Source organism: Cryptomeria japonica, chromosome 7, assembly GCF_030272615.1.
Source record: "Cryptomeria japonica chromosome 7, Sugi_1.0, whole genome shotgun sequence".
Lineage (NCBI taxonomy): Eukaryota > Viridiplantae > Streptophyta > Pinopsida > Cupressales > Cupressaceae > Cryptomeria > Cryptomeria japonica.
Window position 1 is genome coordinate 860,322,246 of NC_081411.1, and position 18,401 is coordinate 860,340,646.

Consider the following 18,401-nt stretch of genomic DNA (forward strand, 5'->3'; position numbering starts at 1 on the left):
ATAGAAATTTATGATTTCATTATTCAATGTTCTCAATACAAACAAAGGCCCAAAGGATACTATATAATACATGAAAGTGTTACAAGTATGACAACATTCATTTCTTACAAATGTATGCTCTCATTTGACATGTGCATGATTTCACTTTACATTTGTATGCAACATGCATTTACTCATTAAACACCTGCATACTCTCTTTGCTTTCCTAAGCATCCATAGACTTGCCCATTGTAGAAAAGGGTAACAATTGTATGTTGACCTTGTGTGGGTTGTGTTATCTTAGGTATGCATACTTGGCTTTGTCATCATAAATGAAATCTATGTCTTCCTTTGTATAACTCTATTTTCTCTCTTCATGGCTTTGTGACACTCCTCCACATGACCTATGAGTGTCCTATATCTCATAAAGACAAGATTGTCTTAGGTCTTGCACATGATATGATATTTAAGTTCTTGGTGTCCATAGATTGGCATCTTTCCCTTGATTGTTCTAAATACTCCATGTTGTCTCTTTATGACTATCGTAGCATCTCAAGTCTACCTCTTCAAGGTATCCTACAAGACTAGTTCCTTGTAGGCTTCCTATGACAGTGCTCTAATTGGTTCTCTGCTACTGCTCTAAGATTTGGACTGTATTTATAGTACCATCAAAACTATCTTTTCAGCACTATCAACACACTTTTACAATCCTCATTGTCTTTGGACTATCCATTGTCTACTTGTAGAGTGATGACTGTAATGAACCTTTTCTCTTGCAACTTTTTGCTTCCTTATCTTGGGACTATGTTGCTCTGAGACCTAATGATTGCTATGTTGCTTTTAGACCTGTTGCACTATTCTAAGCTTCATGGCTCTTGACTTATGATACAGGTCACTGTTACTACTTATCAAGTTGCCATTAGTTTTATGTTCAAAATTATTCTATATACTCTAGTCGGTTATCTCTACCGAGATATTCAGTCGGTTATAGAAGAAAGTAGTCTCAGAGTGTAATATACACTGAGCTGTCTACCAAGTATCATTTCATGTCTACTGAGTAGAAAAGATGACACACCGAGCTGTCTACCAAGTATCATTTCATGTCTACTGAGTAGAAAAGATGACACACCGAGTTGATATACATCGAGTGAAACATGTTACCAGATTCATTGAACCTGGACATACATATGGAAACGTGTTACAAAGATCAAGGAACATCTAACCGTTATCACATTGGAAATTGCACTTAAAGATTGTGTATGATTTTGAGGTCATCTAACCAATGAAATATTTTGCATGGTTATTCATTCAATAAAACATGTTTGTACGATTGAAGCGATGAATGGATCACCGAAATAAGAGATCTATTTATACAACATGGATTAAGATCAGACATATACATGTAGCATGACAGAAAGGAAGATATAGAAATATATGAAGCAAGACATGTGAAAGCACTAAGTGTTATGACTATTACGGAGACACAAAGGTCACCGAGAAGGATTTCAGAGATCAGTCAAAGAACAAAGTAAACAGAAGGGTTTACCGAGTTACTATATGGGTTACCGAGGTATGCTATAAGCAAGGTAATCTTATTCTGAGCACATAGAATCTGCTATAATTTTTCAAATGTAAAGTTGCAGATATTTGTAATGATTTTATTGTAATATTTTGAAGTTGTAAGAGAAACCTTTAACAGGGTAAAAGACTCTAATCAAGTCTATAAATTGTAAAGCCTCTAACCAGGTGTAGCATTTAGTTTAAGTGTTGTAAAATCCTTTAGCAAGGTAGATCTAACAGATCTTGATACTCCTAACAGGGTAAGCTATCAGAAATAGCTAAACATGTAGCTCTAACCGAGCAACCTTTATTATTGCAGTAGTGAAGTTGTGGGTGCCATCCCCACCACATTTTTTCTCTCTAACCAAGAGTTTTTGCGTAACCAAAATATATGTGTTATGGAGTGAATCATGTATGATTGTTATCTATTTGTTTTATCTTTATATTATGTTACTGCACTATTCGGTTTATGCATAACAGTAAAGTTATTGTTGAAGAAAAGTTTTGGAGTACTGATTCAACCCTCCCCTCTCAGTACATTAGCTTTCCATATTGGGCCTAACAGTCACCTTATCTTTTAATAGCTCTTTTGTTGCACACTTTTCATAAACAAACTTAAGACCCCTTTTCTTCAACTGTAGGAGTGACCTCAATCATATGACAGTCTTTCCTTGTATGGTTTTGATAGTGTTATTCACACCTGCCTCTAAGTTGAGATTGCTATTTGCAAGTCCTCTTAGGTTGGTTAGTTCTCTTTCTTGATCATTGTTCTTTCATAGAATCCATCTCTTCATTTTGTGAGACAAAACATTAACAACATCTTCATTTACTTTATGGTCTTTCATATAGTGAAAAACTTCATATGACTGTAACATTCATAGATATTTCATCACATATGTCTTTCATTTATTACTCCATAGACTATGAGATGTCCATTTATGTGTTGAAGCTTGGAATAAGGATTTTATACCTAAATCTCTTCTTCAATTCATTTTTTGCTCCTTTCATTTGATTTGATATAAAATCACTTCATTTTTACCTATTTGACTTTCTATTGCCTCTTTACTATGATAAGTGTCTTGTGTCTCGACAACAAGCCTTTAAACTATCTTTTGACTTCATGAATGCCCTTGATGACTAGACTGTGTTGAACTGACTTTGCTCTTAATTTGTATTAGCTCTTTGAATGAGCCTTGTGATTGACCTCATGTGTTTTCACCATAATCTTATCACTATACTCCTTGATTGCATCTAGTTTTCTCAGGTTTGTCTTTACTATCTTTGTGAATGCTTAGCTACAAAAGTCTCTTTTATTGATGATGATTATATTGATGAATCTCGGTGCTCATGTTGCTCTAATTATTCCAGATTTATGGCTTTGTTAATTATAAAAGTCTCTTTGACTAATGTTGCTTATATTGATGAATTTTGCTTCATGTTGGAATAATTAACAAAGCCATAAAATCTTGCATTCATAAAATCTGGCTCCAATTTTGCTTCTGTCCAAAATAGCTTACTATTTTACATGCTTGATATGCCTCTATAAAAAATAGAACTGCTCCTTGTTTTCCTTTGGTTTCATTGATCATGACACTCTTGAGGGCTTCACTATCATTTTGACAGTAAATATTGCACACCGTTCCTTTAACATAACTTTGATTTCATTCTTAATTATATCCTTTATTGATATTTACCCATAGGACTGCAACCAATCTTTTGGATTAATTTTTCATATGTTGTCTTCAAATCAAACACTGTGACTGTCATCTTCTATGTTCTTCTTTTGCCTTTTGATTGTGGCTCTTATTGATGGCTCTGTCTGCCTTGATTGTGATTAATCTTTGGTTTCAATGACCAAGACTTGCCATTGTATAGACTACTTTCAGTGCTTTTCTTATAGGTATTCTTTATCTTGGCCTATGATAGTACCCTTTCCATCATTGGTACCACTATCTTGAATGTGGACTACACCATATCTTGATTGACTTGTTCGTTAACTTATGCTTGCTTGACCTGAAGAGTTTATTAATATAGAATATTTAGTATATGAAATTCTGAGAAAAGTCTAAAGGTTTTCTTGAGGGATCTTGTCCTCTTTTATATATTTTAGATCACTTCACAAGAATCTTAGGGTTTATGAAAATAATATTCAAGAAAGGCACAAAAGATGGTGAACAATCTTCAATGAAGACCATAATAAGACCCATATTAGAGCAGCATTCATTGTGACAATCCATTTGTCATGGGGAATGCACACAGAGAGAAATTTGTATCCCTCATTCTAATGGGAGCAACATTCTCTATCATAGAACAATCATCAAGGAGGTCTTTGTAAAAGTCTTAGATGATAGTCTAGTAGGGAAACATACTCTTGTTTTAATTTTGCCACATCAATTTGTTCTTCGTTTCCAAAATCCAAATTGAATACTGTCTTAATGAAGTCCTTCCTAATTGGGACTAATAGCTTGTTGTCTTTGTCATAAATTGTCTTTGTTTTAGGATCATCTCTATCTGCAAGAGCTTTTATCAGTTCAAGACTAATAAATACATTTGGAACTACTAGTCTCCCTATAGTCAACCTCCATGGATTACTGACAGGCTCAAGGCTCAAGGCTCATTCTCCTCTTCCAGTGAAACATGAATAAATCATACCCTCTGATCTCGGTCCAAATATCTCCTAGAAATTCTTGATTATCCTCTAGGCCATCCTCTTCAGGCTTCACTCTACAATATTTCATGCTAGACGCAGGGAATTGTTCCAATAAGTCTCGGTTTAACTCTCTCCCTTCCTTTTTCTATCTTTTTCTTTTAGCTACCTCACTAGTATCAGTAGGTGGGGGATTCTTGGGCTTCCCACTCTTAGTTGGTTTAGATGAAGAGGACTCCATGAATTCACAAAGAAAAAGCAATATAGCAACTTACTTGTTTCCGATTGTGTGTTTCTTTCACTGTATCTCCAAGTCGCAATTCACCTTTGGATCAATTGTAAGCTTTTGCTCCTCTGCAACGACTCTATACTTTCTTTTATGTTTTAATCTGAATACAACATTCTTTGTATTTACTTCAAAACACCTTTCTAATTTAATTATGTTAAATCTCACTCGTGCATGTATTTAAATTTTTCTATGATCAAGGTATTCCCATCATTACTCCTCTTTTATTGTCTTAACTGCTCTTTATGCACTTAAGATAACTGTCAATGTTTTTGAGGTCCATTCTCTACCATTCATAATTGAGATTCTTTGTTTAGACTATGAGTTATCGTGACCTTGATATATTTATTATATTGTGCTACTAAACTCTCAAAGACGTTACTATTAACTGTGAAAGCGCTGCACTTCTGATGTAAAATATTGCTATTGTAGTCCTTCACACCATCATGAGGGTCTTCTATGATTTCATCTTTGCAATATTGGGACTGTTCTCTTTCACTCTTTTGAGCTATCACAAGCTAATGTTTGTTGCTTTGTGTACTCCCAATTGTCATAGCTTTGAACTAGGGCTATGATCTTGTGTAGAAGCTCCCTTCACTGTGACTAGGATTCTTTATTGTTGCTCTTGATTGTGGTTGTTGAAGCTTAAGATCATGGTTGTCCCAAGTGATGTCTTTTATTTGCGATTTCTGAGATTGCAGTATTTCTTATAATTGTATGACTATTACAGTGAATTCACAACGATGGTCTACTAGATGTCTTTTATTTTCAATTGTAGAATCATTGCAATTTTTTTGAAATTTTCTTTTTGTAGTTATTTTAACACACGTATTATTAAATTAATTGTTGTTTTATTATGCAAATAAGGGTAATCATTACATATGTATTAATATAACATTTTTTTTTTCTTTTTGTTGAAACGTACTGATAAATTCAATGAAGGTGATAAAGTTAGGTTGTTGGATCCATTTGATAGTGTTGTTGTTGGCATTGGGGTGATTCACTCCCTATCTATTCTACATGGAGTAAACTTAAAAGGAATAGGGGACGCAAATGTGAACATTTTAATGGTCACAAGTAAGATACCTCTTCCTTATGAAGACAAAATAGATGGAATCGTCCGTCTGAAAGAGAAAGAGGGAACCTTCGCAAGGTGGCCATTAAAATATTTGTAGAAAATGTTTTGAAAGAGTTGGAAACTCTTAGACAACTTTGACATTTTTTATTATATTTACATATATACCCTTAGACAAATTTGACATCTTATAACTTGATTTATATATACATATTTGCATTATATTTTTTTTATTGCAGATTACCTCGTTTGTCAATATGTTCAATCAATCTTTTAATTCTAACATGTAGCTTGTTTGTATATGTAATATTTTTATTTTCTTTTATGATCTAGTTCGAGTTTAATGTTATATTATTTTTGCATTATAAAATGATTAAATATACTACCAATAAATAAAATGGATTCAATATACTACCAATAGATGTAAATATATGACTAAAATAAGGACTAAATACATGACTATGATGACTAAATAAATGACCATTTAACAACAATCAATGATTAAATTAATGATTCAATAAATGACTAGATAACAAAAATCAATGACTAAATTAATGATTAAATATATGTCTTAATTGGTGACTAAATATATGACTAAATTAGTGACTAAATATATCAATAAATTAGTGACTATCATGACTAAATTAATGATTAAATATATGGCTAAATTAGTGATTAAATATATGACTAAATTAGTGACTATCATGACTAAATAAATGACTAGATAACAACAATCAATGACTAAATTAATGACTAAATTAGTGACTAAATCAATGACTAAATCAATGACCAAATCGATGACCAAATCGAGGACCAAATCGAGGACCAAATCGATGACCAAATTGATCAATCAAAACAACCAATAAATGACTAAAATAGTTTAGTCATAAATTTGATCGCATGATTAATGACTGGCAATAAACTTCTAATGGTCACATGATCAAATTTAGTCATTTATATGCAATGTTTGGTAGTTTGTTTAGTCATATATTGTTATTTTTGTACTAGTGAACCATCAATAACAATATGATATAAAGTAGTTAAATTATTTTGACCCATGGCCAACAAACTGAGGCTTATGTGAAGCCTTGAATACACAAGTTAAAAACAACTTAGTTATAATTGCAGATAAAAATAAGAAACAGATAGATTATGGCAATTTTCTACAACAATAATTTAGTAACATAGTAACATATTTCCACCATGGGTTCTTTTCTTTCATAAGTTTTCTGGCAAGACATATGTACCACAAGCTCCCCTCACTTAACCACATGTAACATTCTCACGTACCAATCACCATAGAACATGGTGACCCAAGGATAGCCAATGGAATATTAGACAGTGAGTTGGTAGACGTTAGAAACAGTCATGCAATAACCAAAGTTCTAGTAGCTTAGACTGGAAAATGACGTGAATACGAGCGACATAAATAAGAACCTGTGTGACCAATAATCTTATAAGTTAACATAATTTTTATATTCTTCTTGTGAAAATAACTTTCTAGTCACAAAGTAATATATAATAGTTCCTAACAAAAAAGTGACAGGAAGGTGTTCTCCATGACAAGAAGATTTGCACCCTTAAATCTGCATCTTGAAAGATTAATTTTCTAAACATAGTGAAAGACATATTAGTAAATACAATCTGGTATTATTTATTTACGATTTTATCTAAAAACTTGATTAAAGATTACTTATATATATTAAACCATATGCAACATGAAATCGTATGGAAATGGTATATAGAAATGGATATGAAGGCATATTGGAATGCATAAAATATGGTGTAAAATAGGGTATATTTGGCTCTCATCAATGTTGATGACAAGAAAAGTACTAGCAGTGATGCATTCTTCTTGTGAGATAGATTGGTCTTGAGGTTAAGTAAGAAGTAGTATTCAGTATCTCTATCTATTGTAGAAGCAGAATACATTGTAGCAACATCTTGTTGTACTCAAGCTATGTGGATGAAACAAACTCTTAAGGATATCAGAGTAATGTATGACGAAGCTATTCCCATCATGTGTGATAATACTAGTGCTATAAAAAATTCAAAGAATCTGGTAATGCATTCAAGAACTAAATATATTTCAATCATGTATCATTTCTTAAGAGAGAAGGTTGCAAAAAAGAAAGTCGAATTGGAGTACATTTATACAAAAGAATAGGTTGCAAGAATTTTTACTAAATTGTTGGCAAACGATACTTTTTAGCATCTCAAATTAAAACTAGGGGTCATTGCCCATCCTTCCTCTAACTAGGTGCATAAATGAGGTGGATCTTTCTAGGGGGAGATTTGGAACTTATTATTTGTCTCCTTGATTGATGTTGGTGTTGCTCTCAGCAAGAGCAATGGAGTATGTGGGTGTTTGTTGGGTTTTGGATGCTCAATATGTCATTCTGGGTACTTTATCTTTGATATCAAAGAGGGGGAGATTTAAGAGAGAGATATTTCTTGAAGGACAATTTTTTTTGTTTTTCCATCAATGACAAGGGGAGAAATTGTTGAAAATATGAGTTGTTTGATCAATATTAGAGTTTGTTGTTATTAGTATCAAACTTGTTTTTCCAAATGGAGTTTTGTCCAGATATGATCCTGTATAATTGTAGGTTTCTTTGTCTAGTATTTGGTGTTTCTGTTGAGTTTGATACTATGGTGTTGGTTGTGACAAGTTCAACATGCAAGAAAGATTTTTTAATTAATGTAGGAAAGAGTATTTTATGTATGTAGAAAATAATATTTAATGTCTCATTGGTAGAATGCTTGCATTCCTCCAGTTGGTAAGGATTATGTTTAATGAATGTTCCATCGACTCGTTTTTCAGTATATGTAGTGTAGAAGTTGGTTGTTATTGTTCTATGATAGTAAGGGTGTCTATCAGACTGGCTTGGAAAGTCTTTAGTGGCCTTTGGATATGTTGAGTATTATGTTTCAATTTCATGGACATATTTATGTGGTTCATTTTGTGTTTCAATTCAATTCTTTGGTGATGTTTTTGTTCTGCAAGTGAGCTATATTGGTTTGTACTTGTATATTCAGTTATGTTATGGTTCAGTGTGTCTGGTTGGATTATCTTGTTTGATCATACCTTTTGGTCTAGATTCGCATTTAAGGTCAAGTTAAAATATTTCTATGGGACTCACCATGTTGTGTGGAGATCCATGTTAGTTAATTTGCATTGGAAGATATCTTTTGGCCGACTAAGTGATAAGCCTTATTTTTATCTACACATTTCATTTGGTGGAAAATTTGGAGGATGTGTTAGTGTTTGTGGTTCATTGGATTTGACTTGGAAGAATGTATTGCAATGTTTTTTGGGTCCCCTCTTTCTCCTAGAGTGGATTACTTTGAGTATGTTTGGTCTGAGTGGCTTATTTTGTGTTATAATGTTTATTTAATTCTTGGTCGACCCTCAATTAGGTTTTTTGATGATCTATCTTATATTTAAGGAGTGTGGATGTGTTGAGAGTGTGATGGTATGGGTATTATATTAATTGATGAGAAGCAAATGTGAATGATATGCAAGTATATTTGAGACTACGGATGTGTGAGCCAAGTTGTGAAGAGTTTTAAAGGTGATACATTCAGTAAGATAATGTATTGTGACAATGGTGATTATTAGAGATGCTTACCATGATGTTAGTTTCTTGACATAGAGGTTCAACGATAATTTCATGATCAAGAGATTCTTCTCATATCAGTTCTGCAATTCTTTCTATTGTTGAAAGATAGTGGGTCTCTTCGCAGCCTCCTTTGTATCTTTCCCTCAAGTAGTGTGCCTTAGTTGAGAAAGTACATGTATCTTGCCCTAAGGTAGTGCATGGTAGTCTTGCAAGTCCATCATGTGCATGTTTCCCCTTGGTTGAAGCCTAAATCTTTTTAATCAATTATATTTATATTGTGAGTATGGTTCTCACCGTAGTTTTTCTCCAATTGGTTTTTCCATATAAATCTGATGTTCATGAGTTGATGGTCTATGTTTATAGTGTTGTTGTTAATTCATGTTTAATATCACTTAAATCATATTTGAAGAGTTCAATATTGATTCATCCCCTCCAATGGGTTTGGTAAATAGTGTAGCTGATTACCTCTCAATCTGTGCCATTGATCAGAGATAAAAGCTTGTAATATCCAATGATTTGAAAGAATGGTTGGGCCTTTACTCAATATCGAGGAAAGGAAGCTTAGATTAAATGCAGTAATTTGATGTCACTCTTGAAAGACAATTGATGATTCCTCACATCTTTCAATTAGTGAGGATCATTGGTGTTGTGAAAACTAGCCTTCCAGGTAGGAATTAATGTAGTATTTTTATTAATGGAATGGGAGTTGTCCCCTTTGACAATATTTACCTAAAAGAAAAAACACACAAAAAAACAAAAATCTTTTTTTTTTTAAATATGATAGATATATAATCCATCATCTATATAGGAAATAGAGAGGCTTACAAAACATAAGAAAAAGAAAACATTGAACTTGATGGCATTTGAAGAATTTTAGAGCTCTTTTGTTAAGAGGTTGAGATGCAAGTGTGTTGGCAAATGCACACTCCAATGAGACATTATAGGTGATTGAAGGTTTTGTCATTGATGGAAACCTTACAATCCTGTGACTCCGGCAAGGCAATCCACCGGCACTAGCAAGGTCAGACTCTACACCGACACACAAACCACCGGCACTGGCAGTAAAAGGAAGCATACCGGCACAGAGGCCGACAGGAATTTTGTTTGTAATGTATTTTGTTATTTATTGTAAAATCATTGTAAGCCGACTTGGCAAGTTGTAAAATAACACATACATATAAGAGATCATTGTAGAACATTTTGTGAAGCATGGAGAAATGTAATTAGGCGAAATAAGGCAGACCTATTATGCGAATTATAGGTTAAGGTTTTATGTAAGAAACAGAGCTATAAACTAGTACTAGATCTGGCATAGTAGATGCTATTTTGAAGCAGTACAAGACATTGGATTAATATAATCCATTTTGTAAGTCAGTGAGACTTCCCATTTTGTAATTGAGCAGTGAGCTCTAGGCACTTGGCCTTCCTGCATGTGCAGGCCCCTCTTGTAGCAGTAATATTCTCTTATTGGCTAGTAAGTGAATATTGTGGGTCACAAATCCCATTGAGGTTTTTCCCACATAGGGTTTCCTCATTAAACTATTGTGTTATGGTGTGCTTTTCATGTGGTTGTTGTTATCTCTGTTTATTGCATTACTTTTTGTTTACCGGTATACAGTATTAATATGTTCTACATGTTTTAAGTAAAGAAATTTCTCTAACCGGTTAGATACTAATTCACCCCCCCCCCCATCTCAATATCTGTGGGAACCCTAACAATTGGTATCAGAGCTTGGTCCTCTATTTTTAGAAGCCTAACAACTTGAGGAAAATCTTGACACCGGTAGAGATGGAAAACTTGATGAAGCAATTAGAAGCAAAGAAAATCCTTCCTAAGGCAGTGAAAGGTATTTATAATCATGGCTTCTTCATCTGTTCCTGAATTCATAGCAAACCCTACTGTAGTCAAAGTAATCAAGCACCCTAGACCCATTTTTTAGTTAGTTCCCAAAATAGCTAAGAAGGATGATAATGTTGGTGCATTTTCTCAAATTCCAAGGGAGTAGTTTTTGCAGAAGACCCTAGAATGTACATTCATTGTCACCTAGAAGAATTAGGTGATGAGAAAATCAAGAAAATGTTTAAGACTATAATATGTGATGATTCTGGTAATGTGAAACCTAAACATAAAATAGTTGAAACCCTAGGATTCACTGAAATTCTCAGTATTCTGGATTTCCCTAAGGAAGCTATAAGGATAGTTTTAAGCAGGGTAAATGGTGCATTTTTCTGGTTGGATTTAGTTCACAAAATCACTAAAGAGCCAGTCAAGGTTGTGACAGGGTTACCTTCCATCGGTAACAGGCCTGATAAAATAAAGAAGGTCTCAAATGACCTAGTGACAAACCTAACAGGTGCAACATCTAATAAAAGATCCTTAAGAGTAAATGATATAACTGACATCAATGTCAGATTCATTAGCATGATTTTAGGCTACAAAACAACACATGCAAACAAGTTAAATTCAGTCTCTAGCCTGTGCATAAAGAGTGCTAATGATATGATCAAAGATAATGCAAAGATAGATGTGTGTGAATGGTTGAAAGATGAGCTTATTGACAATCTTGGAAAGATTAAGAAAGACAAAAAGGGGATGTTTAGATCTGGAAACCTACTTGTCTATTTAATGTTGCACATAACAAAACAGGTGCCCGGTATCGATAACAAGAATCTTGGTTTTGATATACCAGTAGGCAAACAACTATCTGATTTACTACACAACATGGGTGAAAATAGAGAAAAGAATATAAATGAGTACTTTCAACCATTGAAGACCCGGATGAATACTAGAGTTAGATTATCACAAGAAATTGTAAATAAGTATAAGGATGAAATATGCTTTGTTATCAAAAAGGATGATATTTGGATGGAGGCAGTTATCCCAAGAATAATTTGGGTTACTGAAATGGGTTATGAAGCTGATGACAACCTAATTGAAACATATGCAAAAGCCCTTCTGGAAGCACCCAAGGAACATAAAGAAGAGGTATTTTGCAGTGCTGAGACTATTGAGAATCAAATTCAATCTAAGAAAAGGGTAAAGAAGGTAGAAGAAATAGTAAGAAGAGGATCTAGGCAAGCAAAGGCTATCAAAGAAGATGTACTTAAATAAACCGGTATCACTAAAGAAGAGTTAGAAGCACTACAGCCAGAAACTCACCTTTCACCGGTAGCAACTTCTTCAGAAAGTGATATGCCAGCTACATTTAAAAGAGTTGTGAGGAAAAGATAACCTTTTCCGGTATCTACACCTTCTCCCAGAAGAACCAGGCAGTAAGGCCTCTAGCTAAGAAAATAACTCCCAAGAAAAATAAGTTAACACCTAAAAAGAAGACTCAACAAAACATTGCCCCAATTGACAAACTACTAGATGAAATAACAGAGGATGGACAGCTGAAAAACATCAATAAATTATATGACTCATTATCAGTTGATGACAAAGAGAAAGTTGAAAACAGTGTAATTCTACACTTGGATATCTACAAGAAATTTTTGATGCAAGTTGTTGATGAATTACCGACATAACTGTTTAAGAGACTTGAAGCTAGAAGGCAAGTTGTTGTAGAGCTTGACAAGAAAATAAAAAATTGAGAAACTACTTGTTGTATATCCTGTTAACTCACCAAAGGAAATAGATGATATAATCTCTGAGGCTAACCAGTCAGTATTCTCAACTGCACACCGGCATATAGCACTTATGGTTGGTAGAGTAAATGAGGTTGCAGAGGAAACTGCAAATGCATGGGACATATTCCTTGTAGAGAAGGAAAAGCAGGAAGAATATAGAAAACTCAAACCTATCAAAGTATACCAAAAGGATAAGGATAAGGGAAAAGGAAAGGTTGGTGGACCACCTAGCATAAAAATCATAGATAATCTATCCCCACCACCTCTGGATACTCCACCGGTAGTTACTACTGACAATCAATCGGATAATGAGAGTATGGACATACCACAAGAGGACACAAATCCCAACTCTGAGGTACTATACACAGTGGACATTGATACCCAGAAGGTTAATATTGTGGTAGATAAGGATACAACTGGAAAGATAGATATGGCTAGTGAGGCATCGGTAACAGATGGTACAGAAGGTAAATTGGCAAATGATAACACTGAGCAATAGGATGAACAACAAGTAGAGAAACGAGCTCCATCACAGCAATAGGATCACACAAAGTTAGTGCCACCGGCAACAGCTGAGAAAGACAAACCTTTGCTTAAAGAAATGGAAACAAAAATTGACCTACCAAAGGTCACCACAAGCAAAGAAAATACTCCCACCGGCGGAATACAGAATGTTGGATCTTCAAGTGTAGAATTTAAATGAACTAATGTAACAGAAGTTCTTTTGGATTCCATAAAGAAAATAACAAATTGTAGCTCCCAAGCATACTAGGCAATAGATGACACCATTCCAATTTTGAAAATGATAGCACCTAAAAGTAATGTAGACAATAAAGATTCTCTGAGTCAACTATACACTTTGTCTAAGTATATTACTGACAACACTGTGACAGTTGAACAAATAAAAGAGGATGCATTCAAGGAGAGATTAGAGAAGGAGAAACACAAATTCTTTAAGGAAGAAATAAAGAAGTGTACAAGGCAGTTTGACACACTTCTACCAGAACTATGTAGTACATTAAAGGAATTCAAAACTTTGTACAGAGACATGCAAAACTAACTTTTTGACAGTTGATATAGACAGAAAGATTAGCAAGATATAGTAAGAAATAAATCAACTAGCTAACAATTTCACTAATTCATCTAATTCATTATCAGTTTTTGAGCAGAAGATAACAGGTTTTGAGGAAGAACTATTAAAGTTGGAAAGAGAAAAAGAAAGAATAAAAGATAAGGCTAAAGATCTTAAATGGAGACTAAGTCCAAAATTGGACTATCTAGCCTCTTTAAGAAAAGAAATATCTTATGCCTTGATTCAAAGACAGAAAACACCGGCAATGCAAATGCAACACCTCACCGAGAGGACAGAGGCTGCAATAAAAGACAGTAAAAAGTTTCTCGAGAGCCTGAATCTAGTTTTGGCGGATCTCTTTCAAATTGTAACCAACCAGTTACAAGGATGAAGCAGGAAACCACACTCTATTGACACTTTGACAACCTTTGTCATTGATGTCAAAGGGGGAGTAGTAAGGAAGAGAAAAATCCAATAACTTAGAGATCATCTGCTCTGGGGGAGCACACAGTTTTGGTATTATTCTTGGACTTCAATTTTTGGATACAATTTTGAATTTTTCTCATGAGTGTTGCCATTAATACCAAAGGGGGAGATTGTTCGCAAATGCACACTCCAATGAGACATTGTAGGTGATTGAAGGTTTTGTCATTGATGGAAACCTTACAATCCTATGACACCGGCAAGGCAATCCATCGGCACTAGCAAGGTCAGACTCTACACCAGCACACAGACCATTGGCACCGACAGTAAAAGGAAGCATACCGGCACAAAGGCCGACAGGAATTTTGTTTGTAATATATTTTGTTATTTATTGTAAAATCATTGTAAGTCGACTTGGCAAGTTGTAAAATGACTCATACATATAAGAGATCATTGTAGAACATTTTGTGAAGCATGGAGAAATGTAATTAGGCAAAATAAGGCAGACCTATTATGCGAATTATAGGTTAAGGGTTTATGTAAGAAGCAGAGCTATAAACCGGTACTGGATATGGCATAGTAGATGCTATTTTGAAGCAGTACAAGACATTGGATTAATATAATCCATTTTGTAAGTCAATGAGACTTCCCATTTTGTAATTGAGAAGTGAGCTCTAGGCACTTGGCCTTTCTGCATGTCCAGGCCCCAGGGAAAACTTTAAGAAACCGCCCCTTGGACAAGGTGTAAAAACCTGGCGAAATTTGTATAATTTCGAGGAAAATTTTAATTTTACTGGCAAATTTTTGTGGTTTATGGAGAAAAATAATAATCTCCATTGGCAAATTAGCCGTGATCGCTCAAAGTTTGTGAAAAATCCTGGCGAATTGAACTATTTTTAAAACCCAAAAAATAATTGCATGGGTGAATGGTAATGTTTTTAAAACTTGAAAAATATTTGTATTGGCTATTTCAACCTATTTTCAAACCATAAAAATAAAATATTGGCGATTTCATGCTATTTTCAAACCATAAAAATAAAATATTGGTGATTTCAAGCTATTTTCAAACCATAAAAATAAAATATTGGCAATTTCAAGTATTTTCAAACCATAAAAAAAAATATTTGGGATTTTAAAATATTAACTTTAAGTAATTAAAACACGTGGCACACAGTCGTCAACTCTCTGCCTGGAAGACTGCCCATTAGAAAATCTCGCGACCTAGCGACAAGCCCTTATGACTCTCTCTATCTCCAACTCGCAAGCTGAAAATGCTAAGCCTTCATAACCTCAAGATCTAGTGACTGAGGGAAACTGAACTGGCACTCGCCAATTCTTGACCACAAATGCTAAGTCCTCGTCACCGCAACGACTTGGAGATAGTGGTAACTTTAACCCTTGTCGCGTACTCGCCAACATAAAATTGTTTATCTCATACCAACTTAAGACCTCCCGAACAAAGCAATTTCACTAACAATCTCCAGCTCGGTAACATAAAATGCTAACACCCAAAAAGCTAGAGACCTCGCGATGTAAACCCAAACCAATTTGTCGCCAAAGGGGGTGTGAAAGCCTTTTTTGTCAAGAAGGGCCAAGCATGGCACATCCTCTACTTCTACTCTGCCATAGGATGGCAAGGGGTTTGATGAAGGAGCTTGCAGAGGAATGAAAGAAGGATTTGTTTGGGTGGGGAGTGGCAGTCGGTCATGTTTGTGATGACATGGAAGCTACAACCCCCACCCCCCCCCCCCCCAACATATTACATTTACCCTAAAGGTCTTGTTTCCACTTTCCCTGATCATGGGCATGAAGGCTCAAGTTCCTCTTTCCATTTTATCTGTTCCTAGGCATGAAGGCTTCCTCCTCTATTTGGAAACGATCAGTTGGACTTGGACAGAATGTAACACCTCACATTCCATCTGAAATGAAGGCATCAGGGTGATAATGGCATGGCTCAAGCAGTTTTGCAAGTTGTATAGTCATTGGGGTTCCTTTTTTGGTTCCAGTAGTGATTCTAGACTCTAGGTGAAGGGAGCAAGTTGTATACTGTATAGTCATTTACAGAGCAAATGAAAAGCATTTAGTGTCAAGCTTTGTCTATGCAGGTTCTTGAAGGAGTTATATATAAATTTATTTTGTGTATAATTATATCTCTTTCAAATGATCAAAATCATGAGATTTAACTTTTTTCATTTGTTGCATTGTTATGGTGTATGTAATTTTTCATTTAATGCTTCCTAATCCTATTATGCCTGGGAATGCAAAATTTCTGTTAGTCTGGAATCATATTAAATAATTAAGGATTCACCTCATTGTAATTGGTGGGTGGATTATAGACAGTCATAGAACACCTCCATATATATTACATAAACGTCAATAGAATATTAAATCATAAGAGTATTATGAATGAAAGTATTAAACACCACAATAGATTATTAGATAGGAATACAATTATACAACATAATTAGTAAAACATCAAGACAATAGACCAGTGCCTTATCCTAGGGCATACAGTCACTTAAAATTCAAGACAACCTGATAATAAAATTCAATAAGATTCATTTGCAGATAAATAGGAATGAAATTATAAATAATACCATTACATACAGTTACACAACCCAGATTCATATGTAAACTGAAAAACCCTTGACCATTCAATTCACAATGAAAACATGAATTCAACACAAAGACAATTATGTGAAGATCGCATTGCTCAAACTGCAAATGATATTGATATTATATTCATAATGATATCAGAAAGTAAATTCACAATGCGATTCAACTATGCACTTATCAAATTCTTGAACAGTTGAGCTATTATAATTATATAAGAGTTTTCAAGTTCAACATCATTGATCAATAAACGTGGCAACGTCAACCTGAGGATTCAACAAGCTTAGGATTATTGTGAGGAATCTTGGGTAGCAACCTCAACCTGAGATTTCTTCTTTGGCTTTAGCATGGCTTGCCACATGTCCACCTCTTTGTCTGTTGGCCAACTGAATGCCTTTACCTCTTCCAACTTTGCAACTGAATCTATCCATCTGGCATCTATAACTGCCCTGGACTCAACAATAAACTTTGCATGGTCAACCTCAACCTTGAACAGTGAATCAAGCAGACCATTAAGGAAATCAGCATCTACCTATTCATTTACATGCTTGATTATTTCTTCTTGCTCCAGAATCAAATCAAATTTGTTGGTCCAATCAGAAATTGATTTCAAATCTCCATTACTACCATAAATTGAAGGCACCAATTTGCTATAACCTTCCCCAAATGTCTACAATTTTTCATTTATAAGTGCATCCTTCCCTGTGAAAAATGCATAAGTTGCATTCATTACCTCCACCATGTCTTTAGTGTCACTAATCTTAGGAGGGAACTCATCACTATACATCATTGCAATATCTAGCTTATCCATTAATCTGGTTCTTCCTGACCAAACATTGAACAAAGGTCCAAGAAAAGCGACAGCCTCAGAGGATGTTTTGCTTGCCTCTTTCAAAGAAATGTGAAAATCATGCACAACCATCAATTTGTCTTTCAATACAGTAATCCTGTGTTTCAGAATTCCTGACACAACAGAGATAGCCTTGACATTTTGTTCCTTTTCAATCTTTTCAATTTTCCCTGTGTATTCCTCCATTTTTGTTGTCACGTCAGCTGGTATTTCTTGTACTTTATCTGTAATTTGTATTGGAGGGGGCACATTTGCATTTTTTTCTTTCAACTCCACTAACTCTTCCTCCAGAGCACCCTTCTTCATTAGTGTCTCTTCATATTCTTTAGACAATGCAATCAATTGGGTATATGTTTCTATGTATCTTCTTAACAAATCCTCTATTTTTGATAAATTCATGAAAGAAACTTGAGTAAAAAATGAGGCAATCTCTGTGTCAGTTGTGTTCTGCAAGTTCCAGATCATTCTATCAGCTTTCTTTTCTACTTGGATATTTAGAAGATGGGGCTTTTGAGTGGAAGGGGCCAAAGACCAAGCAGCAAGTGTCTTTGACTTAGGATTAAATCTTGATCCTCTTATTACATCTCCAATTTCAAATTTAGTTCTAAACATTGGGTCCTCTTGCTTCCTAATCTGATCAATAATA

The 18,401-nt window shown here is 34.5% G+C and overlaps 1 long non-coding RNA gene across 1 annotated transcript in view; it reads left to right on the plus strand.

Moving 5' to 3' along the window:
- LOC131856314 (uncharacterized) overlaps positions 1-5,726 on the plus strand; it is a 29,788-nt gene extending 24,062 nt beyond the window's left edge. Inside the window, exon 3 of the long non-coding RNA XR_009358418.1 lies at positions 5,415-5,726. This is a non-coding gene — a long non-coding RNA (uncharacterized LOC131856314). The remainder of the gene's footprint in view (positions 1-5,414) is intronic.
- Positions 5,727-18,401: the final 12,675 nt, after the last annotated feature.